This window comes from Jaculus jaculus, chromosome 3 (assembly GCF_020740685.1).
Source record: "Jaculus jaculus isolate mJacJac1 chromosome 3, mJacJac1.mat.Y.cur, whole genome shotgun sequence".
NCBI lineage: Eukaryota > Metazoa > Chordata > Mammalia > Rodentia > Dipodidae > Jaculus > Jaculus jaculus.
Window position 1 is genome coordinate 138579793 of NC_059104.1, and position 24631 is coordinate 138604423.

The 24631-nt window shown below is 37.5% G+C and overlaps 1 pseudogene; it reads left to right on the forward strand.

Moving 5' to 3' along the window:
- Nucleotides 1-24631, forward strand: part of LOC101611001 — a 68628-nt pseudogene that overhangs the window by 1430 nt on the left and 42567 nt on the right.

Here is a 24631-nt window from a genome sequence, read left to right on the forward strand (position 1 = left end):
TGTATCTGAGGGTATTTGTTGCTGGACACATTTGCAATCTACACAGCAGTCATGCAATATTGGTTCATCTAATTAAGCATCAGGAACAAAGCCATTTCTACTGACTATTTATTTAAAGTATGGGGTGTTACAGACCAAAGGTCCAGTAAAGTTTTTACTGTAAAGCTCCAGACATTAAATATATTATCCTTTGTGAGTCAGGGATTCTCTGTCTTCACTACTCAGTTCTCCTATTATAGCATAAAAATAACCAAACCATACATGAATGAATAAGCATGGTTATAGCCTGGAGAAAAAAAAATAGTTTAGCAATGGACACTGGTTTCTGTAGCTCATAAATTTTTATACATCCAAAATATTATTCATTGTTTGATTTTTTTCAAGTAATTATAATGCAAACAAAAATTGTCAGTGTATGGGTTATATAAAAACAGACAGGGGGCGATGATTAAATCATGGCCACAGTAAGCCTTCTCTCAGTCTTTAATTTTCCAGTAAAATAATTTCCTATCTATTCTTGTAATTTGGATTTGATCAATTAAAATGATAGCAAGTATGCTGAATCACATTTAATATATTCCTAAATAATGATGGTTCTGGATGGAAACCATACTTTCTTAGAGTCAGGATATGGTATTCAGGTGCAGTTATGGTCATTATGACATAGGAAACACCATGCAAGGAAATGTGTCCATTCTTCGTAGTCATATTGGCATGCAAGATGCCATGTGGTATCCATATAACTTCTTAATTAACTATGACAGTCGTATATTGTCATTATTTCCTGTCATCTGCACTATTCATCTATGAGACAGAATTACTGTTTAGCTCCATTTCACAAATAAGAGCTGAGGCTCCTAGAGCCTGCTTGTATACATCAGACCACACGACTTGTAATAGTGGTGGAATTTGAATTCACACTTCTTTTTCTCCCTCTTCTAGAGTTGTCTTTCCTTATGGTCTTACTCACTTAAGGTCCTGTTATTAATTTATGACTGTGAACAAACTCAGCCTGACTTGATGGGAAGTTACTCCTGTTCTCCAACTTCCTCCTAGCTCATAACTTTCATTAAAGAAATATTAATGCACAGAAGCAATTTTGTGGGGCCTGCAGCTTATACATTCCTGCACATATTCTCTAAATAAACAGATACAGCTATAGAATTATTGGCATCTCACAAGTAGCTAAAGGCATTTGTCAGTTCAACTGTCAAATATTTATATTTTAGGATCTATCCATGCTAAACATTTTCTAGGCTGAGGGTGGAACAGTAAACATAATGGAAAGAAATCACAGCTCTCAGAGATTTCTATCTTACATGGGGGGAGACAGGCAGTAAACAATACAGTAAGTAAAACATATGCTATGTCAGATGGCTGTAAGTGCTGTGGGAATAAAACAAGCAGAGATGAGTGATGTGAATACCAACATGGCATGGGGGCTAAGGAGCATGATACAGGGAAAGAGAAGGGGCTGTGTAATGAAAGACATCAAGGAGATGAGAGGCCCAGCCTGGTAGAGGAGGGCAGTATAAAGTTCTGAGCACATCTGCAAGAACTGTCAAGAGATGGTATGGCTAAAGCACAGTAAGCAAGGGACAAGAGAGGAAGGGGAAGCCAGGAGGATGGTGATGCACCAGAGAAGAAGCACTCAGCATTTACAGATTAGCAGCTTGATAAAAATTTCTTTTTTTTTTTTTTGACTTTGCCATAAATAAATGTTTATTTACTTTTGACTGATTGATTACAATGGCCACTACTCAGGACCAGTGCTGCCCTGAGAGTTCCACACTCACAGCGTCCCAACTTCTCTTCTAAGCCAAAAGCTTAGTATTTTCATTTTACAAATATGTACAGTCTTTTTGAAAAAGGCAGTTTTCAGTAGCAGAAAGACCTGTTTCACATATTTTATAACTCTTATCAGTATATCCAAAACATCAAATTAAGATAAATTGTTTAACAAAATGTCACAGACTAAAACAATTTCCCTTTAGCCTGGGGGGGGGTTGCATTTTACACCCCCATCCCTAACAGCTAAGTCAGCAGGCTTCTGCAACCCTCAAATACACACATATACTTGAGTGTCTTAAGTCTACGCTTAAATTTTCATAGAGAAGTCCCTTTTAATTATCCTCCTGATGGGTGCCTGCATTTTTCCTGTGGAAAGGATTCAGAAAGTAAGTTACTGGCCCTGTTATAACCTATTTATCATAACTGTGCCATCAGAAATAGTTCAGGAAACACTTGAGGTGGGTGAAATTTCGTAACCTGCCCATCTAGCGATTTGGGTTTATGTACTGTATCTGATCTTACTGCAGTCTGTCACTGTGTGCAGTGACCACCTTGCAAGCTATGACTGTATTTTCTGTACACATCCCCTCCTCTAGCCATTCAGATTGGGCTTAAAGGCACCACTTCATTGCCATCATGATTTGATAATAAATCAAGCAGACCTATTACCCATATGGATAACACAGCTCCCCCCAGGGAAACCATGAGATGCCTCTGTCATCCACAGAAAATTCTTAAGGATGAAGTCATATCACGTATAACTGAAGAAGATGGTAAAAGGTGCTAATTTATAAAGGGAAGGTCAATAAGTTTGTGGGTATGAAAAGTTTGAGTTACTAGTGGGACATCAAGGCAGGTGGTAAGAGGGCACATCCAAAGTATGGTGTGTGCTCTAGGCTCAGGATAGTGCCTTTACTAAAAGACTTGATAAGTTGGAGAAATTGTGGTTTATTTGATCATCGATTTGATTAACAGGATTGGGGATGCTACTTTATTGAAAAAGTCAAAACTCTTCATTAATCATGACTATTCTTTTAGTGAAAAACAAGTGAATAAATGCATTCATAGTGGAAACATTCATTGATTTTTTCTTTGTTCTTGAATCGATGTGTGTGATCATTTTCTGATGCTATTAAATTTAGCAATGAAGGACTGGAGAGATGGCTTAGTGGTTAAACACTTGCCTGTGAAGCCTAAGGACCCCGGTTCGAGGCTCCATTCCCCAGGACCCACATTAGCCAGATGCACAAGGGGGCACACGCTTCTGGAGTTCGTTTGCAGTGGCTGGATGCCCTGGCGTGCCCATTCTCTCTCTCTCTCTCTATCTGCCTCTTTCTCTCTGTCTGTCACTCTCAAATAAGTAAATAAAAAATAAACAAAACAAAACAAAATTTAGCAATGAATATTTTTGCACATATATGTGTGTGTACTATAACTATGTGTGTGTGTGTGTGTGTGTGTGTGTGTGTGTGTGTGTGTGTGTGTGTTCTTTTGTGTGTGGGTACATGTTTGGTGCAGCTGCATCTGGGTGTTGGGGCCAGAATTCAATTTCAGGTGTCTGGATGTCTTCATTTTCTTTTCAGACAGGGTCTCTCACTGAACTTGGAGCAAAGTGATTTGGCTTGACCAGTAAGCTATTCCTGAGGATCTTGCTCTTTTACCCCTCCCCAGTGCTGGCATTACAGGTGCACATCTCCAAGCAAGGCTTTCATGTGGATTCTGAAGATTCAAACTCTAGTCCTCTTGTTTGATCAGTAAGCCTATTACCCACAGAGCCAGCTCCTCAGCCCACTGTCATAATCTTTTCTTTAAATATTGATACTTAAAATATATTTCAGTTACTTAGATATAGTGCAATAATACTATACCTATTGACCAAATAACCTATCCATTTACATATTTAAAGTCAAAAGAAAAACACATATATCAGGCTGGAAAGATGGCTTAGCAGTTAATCGCTTGCTTGTGAAGCCTAAGAACCCTGGTTCAAGGCTCGATTCCCCAGGACCCACGTTAGCCAGATACACAAGGGGGTGCACGCTTCTAGAGTTCATTTGCAGTGGCTGGAAGCCCTGGCACACCCATTCTCTCTCTTGCTCTCTGCCTCTCTCTCTCTCTCTCTCTCTCTCTCTCTCTCTCTCTGTCTGTCTCTCTGTTACTCTCAAATAAATAAAAATAAACTAACAACAAAAAAAGAAAAACACATGTGTATATGTAGCTATTTATGTGTATGTATATGTGATGCCTCAATCAAATCAAATGTATTTTTCTGCCCACAAGTGTCAAATATCAGCTGTTATTTTATTGCATTGCATCTACAGTGACATCCACACTTTCAGCAGGGGTAGCTGTAATCTCCTTTTACTCTGACAATAACAAGATAGTGAAATCAATGAAAGATGCTGGCCATGTGGCCAAACTCAAGGGATTGCAGTCTGCTGCCCAGTCATCTTCCACAAACTCCAATGTCTAACTTGTAAATCCTCACTTGAGGAAACGCTATTTTCTTACAACCCCTTCTTCCCTTGCATTGTAAAAATAAAGATAGATGTCTCATATTCATGTTTTGCCCACATTCATACCTCCTAAACTCATTATTCTCATATGTTTTCCAGATAATGATGATTTGGGATAAATTTTAAATTTCAAGAATTGCTTTTATCCAGCATGAAAAAAGGCAAAAGTGTAAAAATGTGTCAATACCTATTAAGCATAGGTGGCCATGTATTATTTCTTCTGTCAGTTGCAAAAACGTAAGTTTCAGGATTGGGAATGCTACCTTATGGAAACAGTAAAAAATCTCCATTAATCATGACTATTCTTCTAGTGATAAATAAGTGAATTATTACATTCACAGTGAAAATATTCATTGTTTTTTTTTTCTTTGTTCTTGAATTGGTGTGTGTGATCTTAAGTTAATGATAACTAATGGTGTTTTATTTGGTAGAGTTTTGACTCATGATTTTTCCTCAGCAGAGAGAAATGCCTGTAAAAGAACAGGACTGGGCAATCACCTAAACCTGGATGGGAAAGGAGCAGGCGCAGAAGCAGCGGGAAGCACTGAAGCACTGGCGGGTCCTGCTCCAGCCACAGACAGACCTGCCACCTGCATTGTGAGTCTCAGTGTGTTCATGTGCCTTGATCTCAGCTTATGTGTGAGCTACCATGTTAACGGGCTTGTTGCCCACTCCACCCTGGCTTGAGATTTAAATAAAAACAAACTACAGGTCTTAACAGTGATCGATGGAGTGCTTTTACATTTGTGTAGAGTATTTTTGCTCTAAGATTAAAGGCTTACACATTTATCTGCATAAACTAACCCCTGGAGTAGGGTACTGCTGACATTTTCCAAGAAAAATGAATATCCTAACTTATTCCAAAGAGAAGACTTGGTATTTGTATGGTCAGAGTGACCTTTGAGAGTACCCTTTCAGATTAGGTGCACTACATGGAAAATTGTGCTCTTACAGTACTCCATAAATCATACCTACCAATTTTCTTTAAAGGGGTATGTAAATATCAGTGTACCAGGTGGGTAAACAGCACTAACCTCATACAAATGGCTTGAAAATTGAAGAAAAGCACCTTATTTTGCAGCTGAAATTGCTTTTGAAGCCCAACTTCGGGGCTTGGGTTGTAGAATGCATGAAATGATTTGTGCACGGGGAATAGAAAATGGGCTGATGATAACTACCCTCGACATAGTTCCTGTGTTTCTGAATTCTTTCCATGATCAAAGATATCATTGGTACATATTACTTGTTCTCTGCAAATCTCAAATATGTATACATCGTAAGTGGCATCTTCATTATCTGCATATTTCCAAAAATGGTCAGAGACCTAGTTTGGCTGTTTAATATCTGTAGAAGTTCATAGGAGCTTTCTTCCTTGGACTACATAACACTTCATTTAAGAACACAGATAACACACACAAAAAACTTCACAGGAAATAGGTAAACTGGAACTTTACAAACTGTCAGGGTCTTAATCAGAGCAAGTATTATTTTTATAATTCAAATGAATAGATTGAATGAATCTCCTAATTTTAATGTAAGAACAAACAGAGAAAGGGGTCCACATACTGATACATTTCAGCACAGTGTCTATGACATATAATAATGCTTGCATGGCACCCAATTGACATAAATATTTTGAACTTAGCATTTGTGCATTTTTCATGAAATAGAAATTCTTGATTGTAGTGGATTCTGGAGTTTGTACTAAGAATCAAGCCCATCTCTTCCAATAAAATACATGCACATCATAGCCGTATAACTTTCCAATGCTGCAAGATTTTAGTGTCACATTGGATCAGTAAACAACTCTTGAAATCCCTATGATTATAAATAACTGAAAATTCCAAAATTATTTCAAGCAATTAAGTATCTTACCATTCAGTTTTCCCCAGTATGGTTTAATTTAAAGGTAAAATGTACTATGCAACTTCTCACTCTAATATATATTTTTTTTTGCAAGGAGAGAGAGAGAGAGAGAGAGAGAGGAAAACACGAGATAATGGGTGCTCCAGGGCCTCTAGCCACTGAAAGGAACTCCAGATGCAAGCACCCCCTTGTGCATCTGGCTTACGTGGGTCCTGGAGAATCAAATTTGGGTCCTCTGGCTTCGCAGGCAAGTGCCTTAACTGTTAAGCCATCTCTCCAGCCCTTCATTATAATCTTTAATGATTTCCTTTTAAGGAAATAGTACTTCACATGCATGCAACAGAATGTAAGCATGAATATAAAGAAATGCATTTAAAAAAATCATAAAAAGGTATAAGTATCATGTGGGAACCTATCATCCTTCTCTAGTGCTTTCTTCTGTAATTATATTTGTTATATATTGATGCTGTTCATCCCCGAAAACAGGTGAAGAGTTAAGCAGTAAACACACTTACTTGGTCCTTAACAGATAGATGCAGGGAGGCACTGAGCGCCCTTTATCTCTTTTGTCTTGAATGCATGTCAAACTCTGTTCTCTTTCAGGCACTTGCAAGGCATTTTGTACTCCTACAATATTCCACTTACATTCATCATTTACCTGCCTAACTAATTATTATCATGAATAGCACTTCCATGTCTTCCAAAGTGCAACATATTAAGAGTCAAGCAAACTCTGAGCGTGTAAAGAAATACTCAGTCTTTTGCTCTTGGACATAGTTCAGGATTATCTTTAGTAATAAAACATTTTCCAGAAAGATAGTATTTATTTTAAAATTTATTTCTTAACTACGATAGGAAGATTATATGAGTCATTGCTATTTACACTCACTAACATATGTCTATTGTCAATTGTAATGCTTACTCTTGATCCCTACACATTTGTTATTCAATTTTTTTTTCTCAAATCAATTTTAACCTCAGTGGTTCCATTAATGCTCTTCAAGAAGGCATTACACAAGCCAGCAATTGCTCGCTTTTCAAGTTTATTTCCATTGCCCAGTTTCCTTAGCCACTTTATAAGACCATGAGAAAAAAAAAAAAATTTGGACCTCCACCTCCCTCAGCAGCTAGCAGTGTAGGCTATGTCTACAGTGGTAGCTCAATACAGTATGCTTTCTGCTAAGTTCTATGCCAAGATCTTCAATTTACCTTATTATTTAATTATAGAGTTAGTAAAGTTTCAAAATGATTTTTGGTAATAAGTACTTTCCCAAAAAGATAATTTGCATTAACACTAGGAATTAATCTATTTCAATAGAAAGTTATATTAAGTAAAAATGTGCCCATTACATTGAATATTACTGCCAGAAGTGAAACTTCTCCAATCCCAACAAAATTCAGAAGGAGGTTCTACATAGGTCACACATTTTAAGTAAACTGGAATCATAAGGTCTTAAATAGAAAGACACAGTTCCAGTTAAAATCCAATTCTTCCATTCTTAGTGGGTTCTGACCTGTAACTCTCAGTACCAGCATGTGGCTATCATCCACAATGAGCTTTTGATCAGAGAGACCTACAAGGTTTTCTAAAAGAAAGACAAATTTCTGTCAGAGTACTTGATGACCCACTAAAGGTTAGTGGTATGACCCTACTGCTGAAGACACCTTATGCAGTTGACACATAAAATGGAATGGCATGGCTGGAAGCTGGAAGAGAGTCAGTACCCAGACAGTCAGCAGTCTAGTGCCAGAAGGTGCTACATGGGCGACTGGGGGAAAATGACCAATATCTGTCCAAGCAACTCATGGTCTCACCTACTTAGCAGCAAATAACCTGTCATGATGATCACACAAGTGCAATAGTGCCACACAGCCATGGTGAGAAACCAACTACTCTTGATTCGGCTAACTGATCCCCTCAGTGGTACCTGACCCGTAGCTGGAGCTGGGAAACAAGTCCATATCCAAACATAACCCCCCTCTCCACTATCAAGCAACCACCAATTGTGGGCTACAAGAGGGCCTATACCTATTAAATTCTCTATAAATAAGTAAGGGTTATCTCATTTGTCTGGTGCTAACTCCTTCTCCATTGGAGAATGTGCTTCTCTTTTTCAGATAGATGTAGATCCTAAGGAGAGAGCCATTCCATCATACCTCAAAAGGGCCCCAGCTGAAACTAAGAACAATTCGTGAAACAAGCAAGGGTGCTGTTTTTTGTTGAACCTGGTACCAGCACAAGGGTGAAGGAGTTCAACACAGAGAAAAATCAACTCCTACCAAATCTGATATCCAAAGACCCAGAGGCCCCCAACACCTCATCATTGAAGCAGACCAAAAATAGACCCAACATGCCTCAGGGAAATTTTGCTGAAGAGGGGGAAGAAAGAATGTCCGAGCCACATGTTGGGTCATGATTTGCAGACATTTATCCTACCCATAAGTTTTGGCTAACTCCAGAATGCATGACCCATATACTTCAACAAGGAGGAGCCAAGGGGAGGGGGTAGGTAATGGATGAGCCTAATAATGGTACCAAATTGACTGTATTCACTGAGTACAAAACTAATTAATAAAAAAGAAATAGAATAAAATAAAATAAAATAAATCCCTGGGTTTTAAACATTTTTTTAAGATTCTAATTTAGTTCTTAAAGCATTTTTATCTTTTTTATTAATTAATTTTGTACTCAGAGAAAACAGTCAATATGGTACAATTTGTTAGGCTGGTCCATGTCCAATCCCCTCCCCCTGGTTCCTCCTTGTTGAGGTATATGGGTCATGCATTCTGGAGTTAGCCCACACTTATGGGTAGCATAAATGTCTCTGCATATTATGACCCAACATGTAGCTCTGACATTCTTTCTGCCCCCTCTTCTGCAAAATTTCCCTGAGCTATGTTGGGTTCATTTTTGGTCTGCTTCAGTGATGAGGTGTTTGGGGCCTTTGGGTCTCTAGATATCTGATTTGGTAGGAGTCTATTTTTCTCTGTGTTGATCTCCTTCACCCTTGGGCTGGTACCCGGTTCACCAAGAAAACATCACCCTTGCTTGCTTCGCCAATTGTTCTTAGTTTCAGCCGGGGCCCTTTGGAGGTATGGTGGGATGGCTCTCTCCTTAGGATCTGTATCTATCTGAAAAAGAGAAGCAGATTCTCCAACAGAAAGTAAGTTAGCACCAGAAAAATGAGATAACCCTTACTTTTTTATAGAAATTTAATAGGTATAGGCCCTCTTGTAGCCCACAATTGGTAGTAGCTTTATAAAGGAGAGAGGGATTATGTTTGGATATGGTTCTGACTTGTTTCACAGCTCCAGCTACGGGTCAGGTACCACTGAGGGGATCAGTTAGCCAAATCAAGAGTAGTTGGTTTCCCACCATGGCTGTGTGGCACTATTGAACTTGTGTGGGCATCATGACAGGTTATTTGCTGCTAAGTAGTTTAGACTATGAGATGCTTGGACAGATATTGGTCATTTTCCCCCAGTCGCCCATTTGTGTAACCATGTTAGTAGAGGCTCAATTTGTAATAGCTAAGTACTGGAATCAACCGAGATGTCCATCATTTGAAGAATGGATATCTAAGCTATGGTATATCTACACAATATAATTCTATACAGCAGTAAGTAAACTTTGTATTGACACTTTTTATGTGTGTACACAAAGCATTTTGAGCATAGTGCCTTTGCAACCCTCTGCCTTTTCTCATCCTCCATACTCTTTCTACTATACCCTTCCTCTCTCCAATTAATCTCTCTACTATTATTGCTATTGGTTATTAATTTTATTGCATGAACCTATCATGTGTTGTTTATATTCCCATTGGGTTACATATTTATATCCTCTCTCCCCTGCCCTCTATCCACTGAGGGCCATCCTCAGTAGGGTTATTAGTGTTAGATGATTCTATAATGCACCTTTTTATAGTATATGAAAAAATCAAATGGAAAAGCTGTTTTTAAATGTGAGTTCATACCTCAATTTCATTTACTATTTAAGTTAATTTTAAGACAATACATCTTAGGTAAGAGGACAAGACATGATAAAGAGTAAATATTGAGGAAATCATCTATCCAGTCACCTGACTTAAAACATGGTTTACAAATATGTTTTCAAAGCAAGCAGAATATTACTGATAAGCCTAAATTTTAAACTATTGATCTATTTGCATGTGTTTTTGTATGTGTGTGTGTGTGTGTGTGTATGTGAGTGTGCATACACATGTGCAAAAGGGTCCCTTGATGGGACAATTGAGTACCTATCCATCTGTATGTTGGTGACTGAGAAACTAAATCAGCAGGTTTTCTGAGCAAGCCCCTTTAACTGCTAAGAAATCTTTCCTGTCTCCTGAACCTAGTTCTCCACTACCTTCATGATTAGTGAAGCTTGTAAGTTGAAAATCTGTCTTTCAGTTGCTTTCTGTATGAATAGTGAATAGGCCATCATGCAGTACTTACAGAACCAGTGAAGGTTGTAGAGTCCCACCTTTTGCACCACTATTGAGCTGAGCTTAGGCAAAATTCAGAAAGTAATTGCATCATTACCTTCCCATTCATGAGTGTTTTAAGATCTAAGCCATGCCTTCTAGATCCATCCATTGGGCCTCCCATCACATGCTCCTGCAAAGGCTTCTTTTACTGTCCTACTGAGGAGAACTCACTTGCCCTGTGTCCCATTCTCTCAATTTTATCCAACCAGTTAGGATATGTTACACTATTAGCTAAAGATGCATGCACACAAAGCTCTTTATGACAGATAATGTCACTGAGTTTCTTTTAGTCATTGAATTTAACATGTACTTGTTAAAGTTTAATGACAGACTTTTTTTCAAGTCCTTATCTTTAACAGAAAAGGGAAGTCTTTTTCCTGTAAATGGTTAGATTGTAAATATCTGAGGCTATACAGCCTGCACAACATGGACTGATGACTTGACCAATGGAGATGGAAAGCAACCACAGACTATAAATGAAGACATGAGCAGGCTGTATTCCTGTAAGACTTTAGATTGAAAACAGGAAGTAGACTAGATTTTCCCTCTAGACCAGTTTGCTGATACTGTCTAGGCTAGTGAAATAAATTGTGGCTCAGGGGCAGAGATGCTTCCCAACCCCCATGCAGGTAGGTCATTGAGCAGTGATCATTGTCACTGGAGAAGATGCTCATAAATAACAGGAGCACCAATGGACCTCACTGTTTCTTTGGTAATTATTTATATTATATTGAAGACATCAATCATATATGTCCCTTATATAATTTCCCCCTTAGGTTTTGATTGTTTTTAATGGGACAGAACTATGGAAATAGAATTCTCTCCCTAAGAATGTTTCCTTTTACTGATGGGAGCTAATTTAGCTTCTCTTTTTTTTTTTTTGCCTTGAACATTAGGGGAATTCCCAGAAAAATTATGCACTCAAGGCCACAAGTTGCCCAGAGGCACTGCCTCTTCCCTATAACTGTCTGCTCTTCCAACAACGCACAATCCACAGCCCCCACAGGGAAAACCTGTGACCCCAATGTGGAGGGTCCCCTTCAGAAAGGGAGCAAAGATGAGGGAAAGGATAGTACCAATGCAAAATGTATCCATACTAAATATGTCTGTAATTAATAAAATTTTTAAAATAAGTTATGTGCTCTATAACTACAGCCTTTTCAGCATTGGTCATGGTCATGATTGTTCAAAGTCTATGGCTTCAGAGTTGACTTCTTTTCTATAATTTTGGTGTTAATTGTTTACTTCTATTCTCTAGTCATCTATGATCCACTTTGAAAATGGTGCAAAGTATGGAAGGAAGAGAAATCCATGAAAAACATTTTGGAAAAAATAATAGTATTTCTCTGTAGTGGTAAAACTAGAGCCACTTTGTAAAACAGATCAAGCTGACATCTGCTTTAGACTAATACGTTTGGCCATATTGCAAGGTGGAAGATATTCCCAAATGATTTTTTTTTTCTACAGACAAAACAGTCTGTCAGTCCAGACACCTTATGGGAGGTATATCACATTATATGTTTGTCAGTGATATAGTTCTGGTCACTCCTAACAGCCTCTCAGTGATTGCTTCTGACCCCTACAGAGCAAACTTGATTCTGTTGGGAAGCTCTGCTAAAATTGTTGGTAAGGAATCCCACCACAGACTAGAGACATCAGCTTGCTACTCCCTAGAATCAGTAAAGTAAAATCTGGGGAACTTATGATAGCAGTCCATGAGATGGGAAGGAAGATTAGAAGCCTGGCAGGGGATATATCAAACATCAGAAACATTTCTGTGCTGTCTTAACAATGCTCCTTTACACAAGGTCACCCTTTCCCCAATTATCTGCAAGACCTGGATGCTACAAGACGCACTGAGAGAGGAGCAAATGCACACCTCAACTGAATAAAATCCAAGATGGCCTCTTCATTAGATTGCCCAATGGCTCAGTTGATATGAAATCAAAGGCCATTTAGATAACCTTAATGCTCTCTTCCCTACAAAAATCAGCAGCTGAAGGATATTTCTTCAGTGAATAAATCACTCTTACTCTTTTTCCTTCTCTATCATGGCTTTCTGCTCTTCTCAAATCCTGGTTGGATAGTTGAATAATCCTGTAAACAGCTTTTTTGGTTAGTAACATATTATGGTGTATAACTTTCTGATAGATAAGCATCCCTGTTTGGTTTATAGATAAATAAACAAAATGTTCAAAATTACAGAGCAAAGAAAATAGAGAAAGAAAAGGAAAGAATAAAGGAAAGAATACTAAACTGCTATATTATTTTAGTGCATAAATGCTTGTTAAAAATCAATAATTGGACATAAACAAATAGGTGCCTAGTACCCATAATTTCCAATATCTATGTTACACCTGGCATCAGCACTACGCATAGTTGAACAGAGGACTTGAATGCCAGATTTGCCACAATGTAGGCTATAGCTTCTTGTGTCCTAAGTCTGACTCTTCCTTGTTCTAATGTGGTAAGAAATGCTGCTAAGCATATAGCCAGAATTGCATTACAATGAACAATTATGTAGCTCTCATGGGGCTTAAGGAACATGAATGATGTATCTTGAACATGTCATGATTATATTTTCAGTAGAGGTGCCCATGCTAAGAACTATTACTTTGGAGAAACTCTTCATTTTGACATGGTTTGTGATGGTGTTAATGGGATTGACCTGAATTTTGGGAAGGGGAAGAACATTATAAGAGGACCCTAACTGAGTCTGGTCAGATGTCTTACATGCAGCACCCATTTGAATGAGGCATGGTGCTGTTAGGTCCATCTCATTCTCAAATCAAAAAAGGAGGCTTCAATCTTCCCTAGATCTATACAGACTTGTCTTGGGTATTAGTATTAGTAATTAAGCATTAGTTCTTGCTTCACAAAAATACGAAGAAGCTGTTGGTTTGTTTATCATTAACATTATGTCTTGATTAGGGACCATTAGTGACCAATTTGGAATGAACCACTATGCTTTATTTTTGAGGTTCATTCACGTTTCCTTTAAGGATTCTGTATGTCACATGGTGACATACGTACACACCATGTTCAGACAGTTACAGGGAATTAATGGTGCATATGTCCAGACCTAAACTGTAGGACATAATAAAGAGTCATCAAAGATTATAGATGACAAGACAGTAGAGATGGTTTAGCACCTATTCCACCTTCTACACATAATCTAAGTCCCATTAAAGCCAGCAACTTGCTCAAGATCATTTAACTCAATATAGTATGACATAAAAATTATATAGCTAGAAAGATGATAAATCAGTAGACAAAGCTATAGGTTGAAGATATATAGTTAGAACCTACAGAGATATATATTACAAATTGTATATTCTAATTAGTTTTGTATATATTTATATATATCCACATAGATACATACATACATGTATGCATGGATACATAGGTAAGTACAGAGATATATGACTTGCTTCAAATGAGAGGGTGCAATACTCTCTTTTGCAATTTTCTATGTCCCAGGCCAGCTCTTTTGTTTTCTTAGCCAAAGGTGGGCTATGATAGAATGGCCGTAAGCATTAGAGATAGACATGCTTGCGTTCAATGCTTGGTTTTAGCCTTAAACAAGCAGAGCCACCAAAGAGTTACTTACCTGCAAGTACCAGATTCATCATCACTATACTAATGGTAATAACATCTTTATACCAAGGATGTGAAAACTAAGCATAAATGATAAATATATAATTGTGTTGGCATAATATGTGGCATAGAGGAGGTGTTTGGTAAATATTGTTACCTACTGTCCTATAATAAAAGTTGATTGGAAAATTTGAGGACATCTTCTTTTTATCTACTACAGCTACCTCTGAGACCTGAATAACAGTATCTGGCTGAATTACTGCACAAATAATGATCATAAAAAAGTAGGTAGATGAGCATATGCATAAAATTGAATAGTTACATCTATAAATATATGTATGTACTTGAGCGCCATATTCGCATATGCAAATGAGGTTTGCCCACCAATATAACAATGGGAAAATTAAGCAGTAAGACATAATTTTTATCAACATTTCAATATATACTAGGAGAAACAATGCAAATTCTCTTAAATAATAAAATAATTGTTCTATAAGCATCATTTAAAACAACCCTGTTGAAAATAACTGCCTCAATGTGACAACACTATTGAATCAAAATCTATGAAATTGTAATCATCTTCAGAGTAAGATTCTGTGATTATTTTTTAAACAAAAATGATATTATGGCTTGTTTTCCTGCATGTGAAAATATGAGTTTGAGAACCAGTCTAAATATCCCAACTAAAGAAATATATTTAAAAAAAACTGAAATTGGTGAAATAAGTTGGATTGCAGTAAATACTCACCTCATGGTAGTTTGTGTTTTCCTTTTTACTTTAGTTTGATTTTACTACATCCTGTTCCCCTGGTAGGGGAAAAGTAGGGTCAGTCATTTGACAGGGAACCAGAAGAGACCTAACAAGCCTGAGCTGGTTCATCTCACACAGCATTCTCTGGTCACTGACCCTGGCAGCTTGCTCTGTGCCTCCCGCCTGGGTTTCCTACAATAGATGTACAGCTGCTCAAGCAATCTCAGAACATTTTCTACAGGCTGTGCGCCTTTGTCTTGGCCTCACTGATGCCCAGTAGACTCTGCTTATTCAAGTTCCTCTCCCACTAAGTCACTTATGTCCAATATATCTCTGAAGAACAATTTAACTGAACAAGCTATTTAGTTTTGGTGTCTATTCTCTGCAAAACTATTTATGTATGCCATTGCTGGAATGCCTCTGCTTTTATTTGGGCCAGACCTAGGATAGATATTTTGTACAGATTCCTAGTATGATCCAATGTCTCTCAAGAGCTTTCCCTAGTCTTTCTAATTGCTCCACATTTGCTACATTTTAAGGTCAATATCTTCTTTCAAGATAAAATGTAGCTTATGTTTCAAGTATCCTGTTATTATTGAGACATAAAGATAACAGTTTCATTGCTCAAAGACATGGAAAAGAATCTAGACCTGAATGACAACAAGTGGGAAACACAGTGACATCTCTCAGATGATGTCCTACTCTTCTCAGGTACTAGGCCACCTTTCTCCACCACCCCCACAGCCTACACATGACCAACCATGGGTCTGTTACTCAGAAACTCAACCAGTGCTTAATTTAGATAGACTTGAAATGTTGAAGATCAGATTTGAGGCCAGCTCCACTTGAATGCAAACCTGGATCCATTATGAGCAGACTATTCAAGTGTTTCTTAGAGGCAGCTGGGATGGGCAGTTCAGAAGGGTACGGGGTTTCCATTAGGGTGACAGGAATTGAGGATGCTTGGGAATGTATCCACAGAAGACAATATTTAAAACCTCAGACAGGATAACCACTGAGTGTTTTCAGGGAGGGCAGAAGCAGTGCTTTTTTTGTGATATGGAGGTGCAAGTGTGAAACAGACAAAAGATAGGTAAGTATTCTATGAGAAGTTTCTTATCAGGTAGAACTATTCAAAGACTGGCCAGGGAAGCTAGCAATATTCTTGTCTTGTTATTTACTTTAAGCAGAGGCTTTAAAAGGCAGTTATCAGCAGGAGAGATGGCTCAGCATTTAAGGGACTTGTCCGCAAAGTCTGATGGCCCTGGTTCCATTCCCAGTATCCATTTAAGCCACATACACAAATTGGCATCTGTATTTGGAGTTCATTGGCAATGGCAAGAGGCCCTGGTGCCCCAGTTTCACCTCCCCCACTCTCCCATTCTCTCTCTGTTTGCATATAAATAAACAAAAATATTTTAATAAAACAAACAAAATAAAAAATATTTAATGTTGTTAAAACAGAACTAAATACCAACATGATAGTAGATGTGACCGAGTGGTCACATTTCACCAGGCCTTCTGGAATCTTCTGACATATTATCTCCAATGCTGTTTTGAAGGACACTGAACTACTATTTTCTAAGGATGAAAGGCAGAATCTGAACCCAGGGGAGCAAGACTTGAGAAGCCAAATCTTTATCCAAAACATTTGAGATGGTCCTTGCTAAGTCTGACATATGAATATTTTTATATTAACTTCCCTTTTCAGGTTTGTCTTTCCTATGGTTACAGTTCATGACTTCTTCACCTTTCCATTCTCAAAAATATTGCCACTTACCCTCAAATAGTGTTTTTATTGTTTGTTTCTTTGCCCTAACAATGTATAACACATTGAAATGAGCAGCAACTGGGAATGTTGATGAGTGTCCCTTAAAAGAGAAGAAATTAAAGCCAGACGACACATCTCTACAAGCACCTCAGCAATGCACATGACAGTTGTCTGATACTTAAGGACATATTCAAAGGAAATGGCACTTTGAACTATAAATTTATTTGCATGGAAGTAGCAAGGCATCACATGCCCCTGCATCTATTTCATAGGCGATTTGAAGCCTGGTTTTGACAGCTAGTTCTAATAATAAAAAGGTTTTTAATGTAAGGTATAACAGCGCTCCAATCAGCGCCTAATCAGGGTTATGCTTTTCAAATTATATTGTGTCTGCTTTCACCTCCTGCCTATTATCTGCAATAAAAACAGAAGTGCTTAAGAAAATCCTTGATCTGTGCACATATATTTTTAATATTAATATGTCAGGCCAGTGGCAATAAGGATATTAGGGAAATGACGGAATTCTCCCCCAGCTGGACATGTTAATTGAGAAGCCAAGTTTTGGAGGCAAAGTTCACATTGGTGCAGATGGCGGGACACTGGCGGGTGGCAGCACAGGTCAGTGTCAGGCCCAATCCTGGCTCTAATGGCCCGAGTCTCTGTCTTCTGTGTGTCAGCTGGTCCCTCTGGGCTGTGTAGGTTGGGGACGTCTGTCTCTCCAGTGTTTCTGCCCTTGACTCTGGGGTAGTAATTTTTCTTGAAATGTCAATGCGATTTCTTTAAGAAAAGGGAGGAGGGAGCTGGGGAATGAAAGGGGGGAGATAAATTTTGTCTTCATTATTACCACAGATATAAATTAAAATGCACAGTGCTTTCTTTTCCCTTTCCTTTCCAAAAATTAAAACAGGAACCATAATAATTTGGCAATGGAGAATGATATAATCATTTTGACCTACAGAGATGAGTTTTATGGACTCATAATCTTTGCTCCACCACATTTTTTTTTTCTTGGTCAGGTTGTATTTAGACTATATTCGCAGTTAATGTCAATGTCTACTTAGCTGTTATTGTCTTTAGTATAATTTGCATATCACTTCCCACCCTTTCAATGCAGCAGTATGGTACCAGTGGTCATTAGTAGGTTCAGTTTCCTAAGTGATATAATTATTTATTATCTCTAATTATAATTCAGAGCTTGGCTTTCAGTATGAATCTGGATGTGATGCCCATTTTAATGAAAAGAGCAACTGTGAGCTCTACATTTCTTTATGAAGGAGATAACTTATGTAATCATGGGTAACCTTTTTCAAGAATATTATCACACTATTTATAAAACAATGCTTCCTTTACTTTAGAAATTGTCATTTGCATATGAAAAGCCATAGTTATTGATGCTTTTGATGGATGCCCACTTTCCATTCAGAAATGCTCCTTTCAAATCATTCATATAGCTTTGAATTTCTCTTAGAAAATTCTGTGCTATAATTGTTTGAAAAAAGTCATATATATAATATAACCAGGAATTATGAAATAAAGTAAGCAGGTTGTGGCAGTTTGCCCAGAGTTTTCTTAAAATTTCTCAGAAAACCATTCTTTTTTTTTTTAATTTTTTTTTAATTTATTTATTTGTTTGAGAGCGACAGACACAGAGAGAAAGACAGATAGATGGAGGGAGAGAGAGAATGGGCACGCCAGGGCTTCCAGCCTCTGCAAACGAACTCCAGACGCGTGCGCCCCCTTGTGCATCTGGCTAACGTGGGACCTGGGGAACCGAGCCTCGAACCGGGGTCCTTAGGCTTCACAGGCAAGCGCTTAACCGCTAAGCCATCTCTCCAGCCCAGAAAACCATTCTTAACTATGTCATCTAATCACACCCATGTGTCTGTCCTTTTAATTAAGCAAGTTAACTTATTGGGCATTTATGCTTTATGTATATGAATTCCCAGCTTTGAGGTTACTTTATTTTTAGGCCATGCAATTCACAAGCAAACAATCCATATAAATGTCTTTAAAAAAATAGTTTTATTGGGCTTGGAGGATGGCTTAGCAGTTAAGGCACTTGCCTTTAAAGCTAAAGAATCCAGGTTAGATTCCCTAGGACCCACATTAGCCAGATACATAAAAGGGCACAAGTGTTTGGAGTTTGTTTGCAGTGGCTGGAAGCCCTGGAGCACCCATTCATTCTCTCTCTATCTCTTTCTCCCTCTTTCTCTGTCAAACAAATAAAAAATCAATAAACAAAATATTTTTTAAATAGTTGTATTCATTTACAAGAGAGGGAGCAAGAGAGGTTGAATGGTACCTCAGGGCTTCTAGTGGCTGCAAGTGAACTCCAAATGCAAGTGCCACTTTGTACATTTGGTTTTATGTGAGTACTTGGGAATAGAAGGTCAGCCATGAAGCTTTGCAGGAAAGCACCTTAACCACTGAGCATTCTCTCTAGCCTTCATATAACCATATTTGTATAGATTTTGTTAGACAATATCATTCTTAGTAGAAATATGCACATGCTCAAAAAATCCATCCAGATTCATCAAAACCAATATTTTGCATTTTCATGACTTTTGTAAAAATAATATGATATTTCTTTAGGAGAAAGACCTTTTAGGTTTTTTAACCAACTTTAGTTATTGACAATTTGTACATGTAAATTAATTATATTAACCCCCATTACTTTCTCTTGACCCTACCAATTCCCACTTAACTTCTTTTTTGCAACTAGTCTCACTCTCCTTTCTGTAGTGTGTGTGTGTGTGTGTGTGTGTGTGTGTGTGTGTGTGTGTGTGTAACATGTGTGATCCACTGAGTATATTTAGGGTTGCTTTCATGACCATGGGGAAGAGATTATTTACTAGAGCTGGATAACTGGCTAGTGACCACAAAACTGAGGAGAATGTCCTCTGCTCCCCCAGAAAACATTAACTGCCCATAATTTTTGTATAGACTCAGACACCAAAGATGTATCAACAACAAGTACTTACTATTTAGATTTAGATTTAGATTGTGAAAAGTAATTTATTTTTATTCTTTTTTATTTGTTTCTTTATTGGCTTTTGAAGCAGAGTTTCTCCTTACAGTCTAAGCTGACCTGAAAGTCACTATGTAGGTTAGACTGGCCTCAATCTCACTGCAATTTTCCTGGTTCTACCTTCTGGGTGCTGGGATTACAAATATGAGCCACCAACAATTGATAATTTTGAAATTTTGTATTATTTTATTTTATTGTTTATATACATATGTGTGTCCATATGGATATAGGTCTCTTGCAACTGCAATCAAATGTCTATCCAGCCTTATGTAGGTGGCTGGGGAGTTGAACCACAGCTGGAAAGCTTTACAAACAAGTGCCTTTAATTGCAGAGCCATCTCTCCAGACCTTGAGTTTTTATTTTTATTTATTTACTAACATATCTTTAAGATGCCTGCTTAGTAACATATACTACCTGGGTGCTGAGGGTCTGAATTCTGGTCTTCACTCATGTACAGAAAACATTTTGTCAACTGAGCCATCCCCCTAGCCCTTTTAATCCACTATTTGTGAAGGAGTAACTCTGTGTATTTTCCTAAGTTATTAGGGAAAATGAAGATAAGTAAAGTTCTATCCTTGGTTTTAGGAATTTATAGAGAAAGCTATAATAGGTCCAAAAGAATCTTTGGCAGTACCAGGTAAGTTTGGCATGGTAATGAGAGGAACAAAAATGTACAATTTCTAAATGAATTTATTACATGGGTTGCAAAGAAGTTACCATAGTGCCCACAAGAAAGGCTTTAGGATCAGTCCTGTGGAATTTAAGTCAGAGCTCTGCCACACACTGGCTGAGTGAGCCCTATTTTTGTGTCCTCTTCTGCAAAATGGAGATGCAAACCATATCCATTTCTCCCAGTCTAACCATATCAGTGCATACAAACTTCAGTGGAAGAATGTGAAGAAGGTAGAGAGCTGCCATGTACACAATAACATCAAGGAATAGACGGGACAGGGATGACATTTGGGGTCTGCTTTATAAAGCCTATTGAACACTTAAAAAAGAAAAAGAAAAGAACTCCCTGAATCAATGTGGAGAGAGGAAAAAGAAAAGATCAATGTATGCTATTGATAAAAAAAAAACCTATGAATTTTAATTTAGAAAAAATATATCGGTCTGATAGGTAGTCTGTAGTGCTGTAAATTAGGACAGACAAAATTGTGAACATTCTGAGATAGTGAAAGGTGATACAAATATGTAATAAAGTCTGAAGTTTCTTTATGCAGCATACAATTGCATTTTCACATTGAGCATCTGGAGGTGTTTTTCTCTTTGTGATGTTCATACTATGCACATACTAAAACAGAACTGCAAATTAATTAAAGGTTTCTAAGAAGGGAGTAGTATCATGTGCCAGAAGTGTGTAATTTACTTCTAAAGTATTTTGATAATCAGCAGTTAAATCTGAGTTACTTGGCTTAATTTATTTTAATGTATCTAATTTTATTTTGATTTATAAAGATAAGCCCTAACATTTTATTTTAGACTAATCAAGTGTGGCAAATTACCAATAAAGCATAACAGATAACCCTTCCTAGTGCACAATTCCCATAGTCTTTTGTAGAAACTTATGTTGTGATTTCACTTTGTAGAGTATCCCACATAACAGATGAATCTCCTTTTACAAAAATGAAAGAAGTCAGTGCAATGCCTCATTTTCAATGTAACATTTCTTCCTCTTTCTCCCAAAGTACAAAATTCATCTCAGCTAACTTCATTTTTTTCCATCTAATCATTTAAATGATTCCTGGTACCCCTGTTAAACATTAATGCATTTTACATTACTGTCAGTGGTAGATCAAAAATATTCTAAGTTAATTTCAGACTTGGTCTCTTTGCAATAGAGAATAAATATTGCTGCACTATTCTCGGTGTTAATGCAAACAATAGAGGCCTCAGAGTATCCACTGACAATTCATTAATGCTCTAGTCAACTTGATTAGCATTGATTCATGGCATAGAGGAGCTGTTACAGAATCTATGTTGCATGTGGTCAGTAACAATATAATTACTTACTGTAAGCATGTCCACAGAGCTGCTCTATATTTCACTCTTATTACCACAGCATATTCACATGAAATGTTGGTAGATCTTCAAGTCCACAGTCTTTGACCACAGACCCAAGCAGGTGTTTGCTTAATACTTTGGTCAAAGATCACTGAGTTAAAGGTTAGGCCATGGGGAGTGAGAATAGAGGGGTCATTGCACTTGCAGGAGGGGGTGAGACTTGATCTTCTAGGGTCTGGAATGGTCCAACCCCAAGGTCACCCATTAGTGATCCTGCTGTTAAGGACTGTGAGACACCAACAATAAATTCACCATGCCAGAACCTTTAACCCTTCTAATGCTGTGAACACCGGGATCCAAGGCCAAAACCCAAGAGGAATGGACCCAGGGAGAATTATTCAAACAATTGTCTGTGGGATGTGGCATTTATGTGCTCTGGCTCTCCTCTGTTAGAACAGACAGCTGAGAGAAAACATGTTAATGTTCCTTGATGTTCAAACTTTCGATATAAACAATACATCCCAACATGCATGCTATAGACATCATATAAATAAGGTGAAAATGTCATTTATGAATTAACACACTTTCATTTTGTCAGATCTGCATCTCAGTAATAGAAAGTCTTAATATAACTTCCTTGTCTACAACATTTAGCATAATCATTGAAAGGATAATGAAATTAACTCTTATAATTAGAAAATTTATCATTAAAAAAATTTACAGTGAAATCTACCTATTTTAAGAAAGTTGAATGCTTGTATTGCAACCATATTTTTGCTTACCATACTAATCAATCTATCAAGTAGTTCACTCTAAGATTTTTGCCAAGATTTAAATAATGTGAACAAAGACAGTTTATTGTGCTGGTGACAACATTAAGGAAACATAATCATTTATGGCCTTGATTAAGGCATTCTGGGACTCATGAGACCAACTAAATATCTTCTATATACTATAATAAATTCTAATTATTAATTAAATATATCACTAAATGTTCTCACAAGTCAACTTCCTTCCTATAGATCTCAAATTATTAAACTTTGGGTCACAACCCTGTACCGAGGAGTCATGTAATTGAAGTGGAGGGGTTGTGAGACATTTGGCAATAGTAAAATCTTTCTGAATATGCAACAACCAAAGACGAGTTCAAAATCAAATGCATACTGGATTGAATTTGCTTTGGCAGCCCTCATCCATTTTGCAGTGTGCAACTCCTCCGAATCCTTGCTTCTGAGCACACCACCAGAACATTTGACATGCTGCATGCTGTCACACCAACAACACTTACAAACTGAAATAAGATGGTTCAGATCCAAAGTGATTCTGTGTCATGTATTTCAATGCTTGTACTGCACTCATACACATAATAGTGGTTTAAAGGCTACAGAGATAGCTCAGTCAGAAAGAGCTTACCTTGCCGTGAAATCCCTAGAACCAACATTAAATGCATGGCATGGTGGCATGTACTTATAATCTCAGTGCGGAGGCGGCAAGACATGAATATCCCTGGAGCTCTCCAACAAGACAGTCTAGCCTAAGTGGTAAGCTCCAGGCCAATGAAAGACTCTTCAGAAAAGACAAAAAAATGTGGAGAGTATACTTGAGGAAGGACACCCAAATTGTTCTCTGGCATCCAAAGGTGTGCACACTCACCCACACATACACCTGAACACATAGCACACAAAATACACACACATTAAAATATGATTTAATTTAACTTCTGTTTAATTCCAGAAATAAAGACTTTGAATATTTTACTATGGCCTTTCCTTAGCATATGAGTATCAAATTAATATGTCTTTGGACTAAGTTGTATTAGAATGTTTGATTTTAACAATTTCTGTTTCATTTGCTGATTTGCATTCATAAAAAAGTTATACATACATACTTCTGACATTTGTATTACATATCTATGTAAAGCAGTGCCTCAGTATTGATGATTTTAAAATCAAAATATTGGTCACCTCTAAAAGTTTTAAAGATAATTCACTTAATTCTTTATGTAAAAATGAATGAGCACATTCTTCTCATTAACATGAAAATGCAATTTCTTCTTTTATAAATGGTGAAGTTATATGTGGATCAAATAATCATTTTAAAGTAGATATCTTTATGATTTAGTATCAGTATATGTTGTATTTTTATACTTAAATACTTGGGGGCATGTAAAAATTTCTTGGGTGAAAAGAGGTTATGAGTAAAGAAAAAAAAGATTAGAAATTCTGCAATAGATACCCAGAGTTAATATGCTTAGATTTAAATCAATTTGGACACACTGAAGACTCTCGTCTAAATTTTTAAATCCTTAAAGTGGTTACTCCATTCCTCAAACACAGAATTCAGGTCAATCTATTGCCAAAAGCAGGTCTTGAGTATGCCTCTGGTATGAATAAAAGGCTGAGAAAAAACTGAGGAAGACAACTTACTATTCACAGAACTAGAATTATCTCAAGGTCCTGGGGAAAACACCCTTCAGAAACAAATATAAGCAGGGAGGGACTTTCCCACGCTGGAACATTCTTGAAAAATGATTTGTGCTATAATTAATCACGTTTTGTGTATGTATAGGGTGTGTGTCTGCAGTGTGTGCAGATGTGCACGCCCATGGGCACAGGTGACAAAGGAGTTCTTCAAGTGTCCTGCTGCAGCACTCTTCCTTATTTTCCTGAGATAGAATCTTTTACTAAACATAAAACTCCATGGTTTTCAGTCAGATCACTTAACCAGCGAGCCCCAACCATTCTCCTGACTCCACACCCCGTCAGCACTGGGGTTACAGGCATGCCTGACTTTTTACATGGGTGCTGGGATTCAGATCA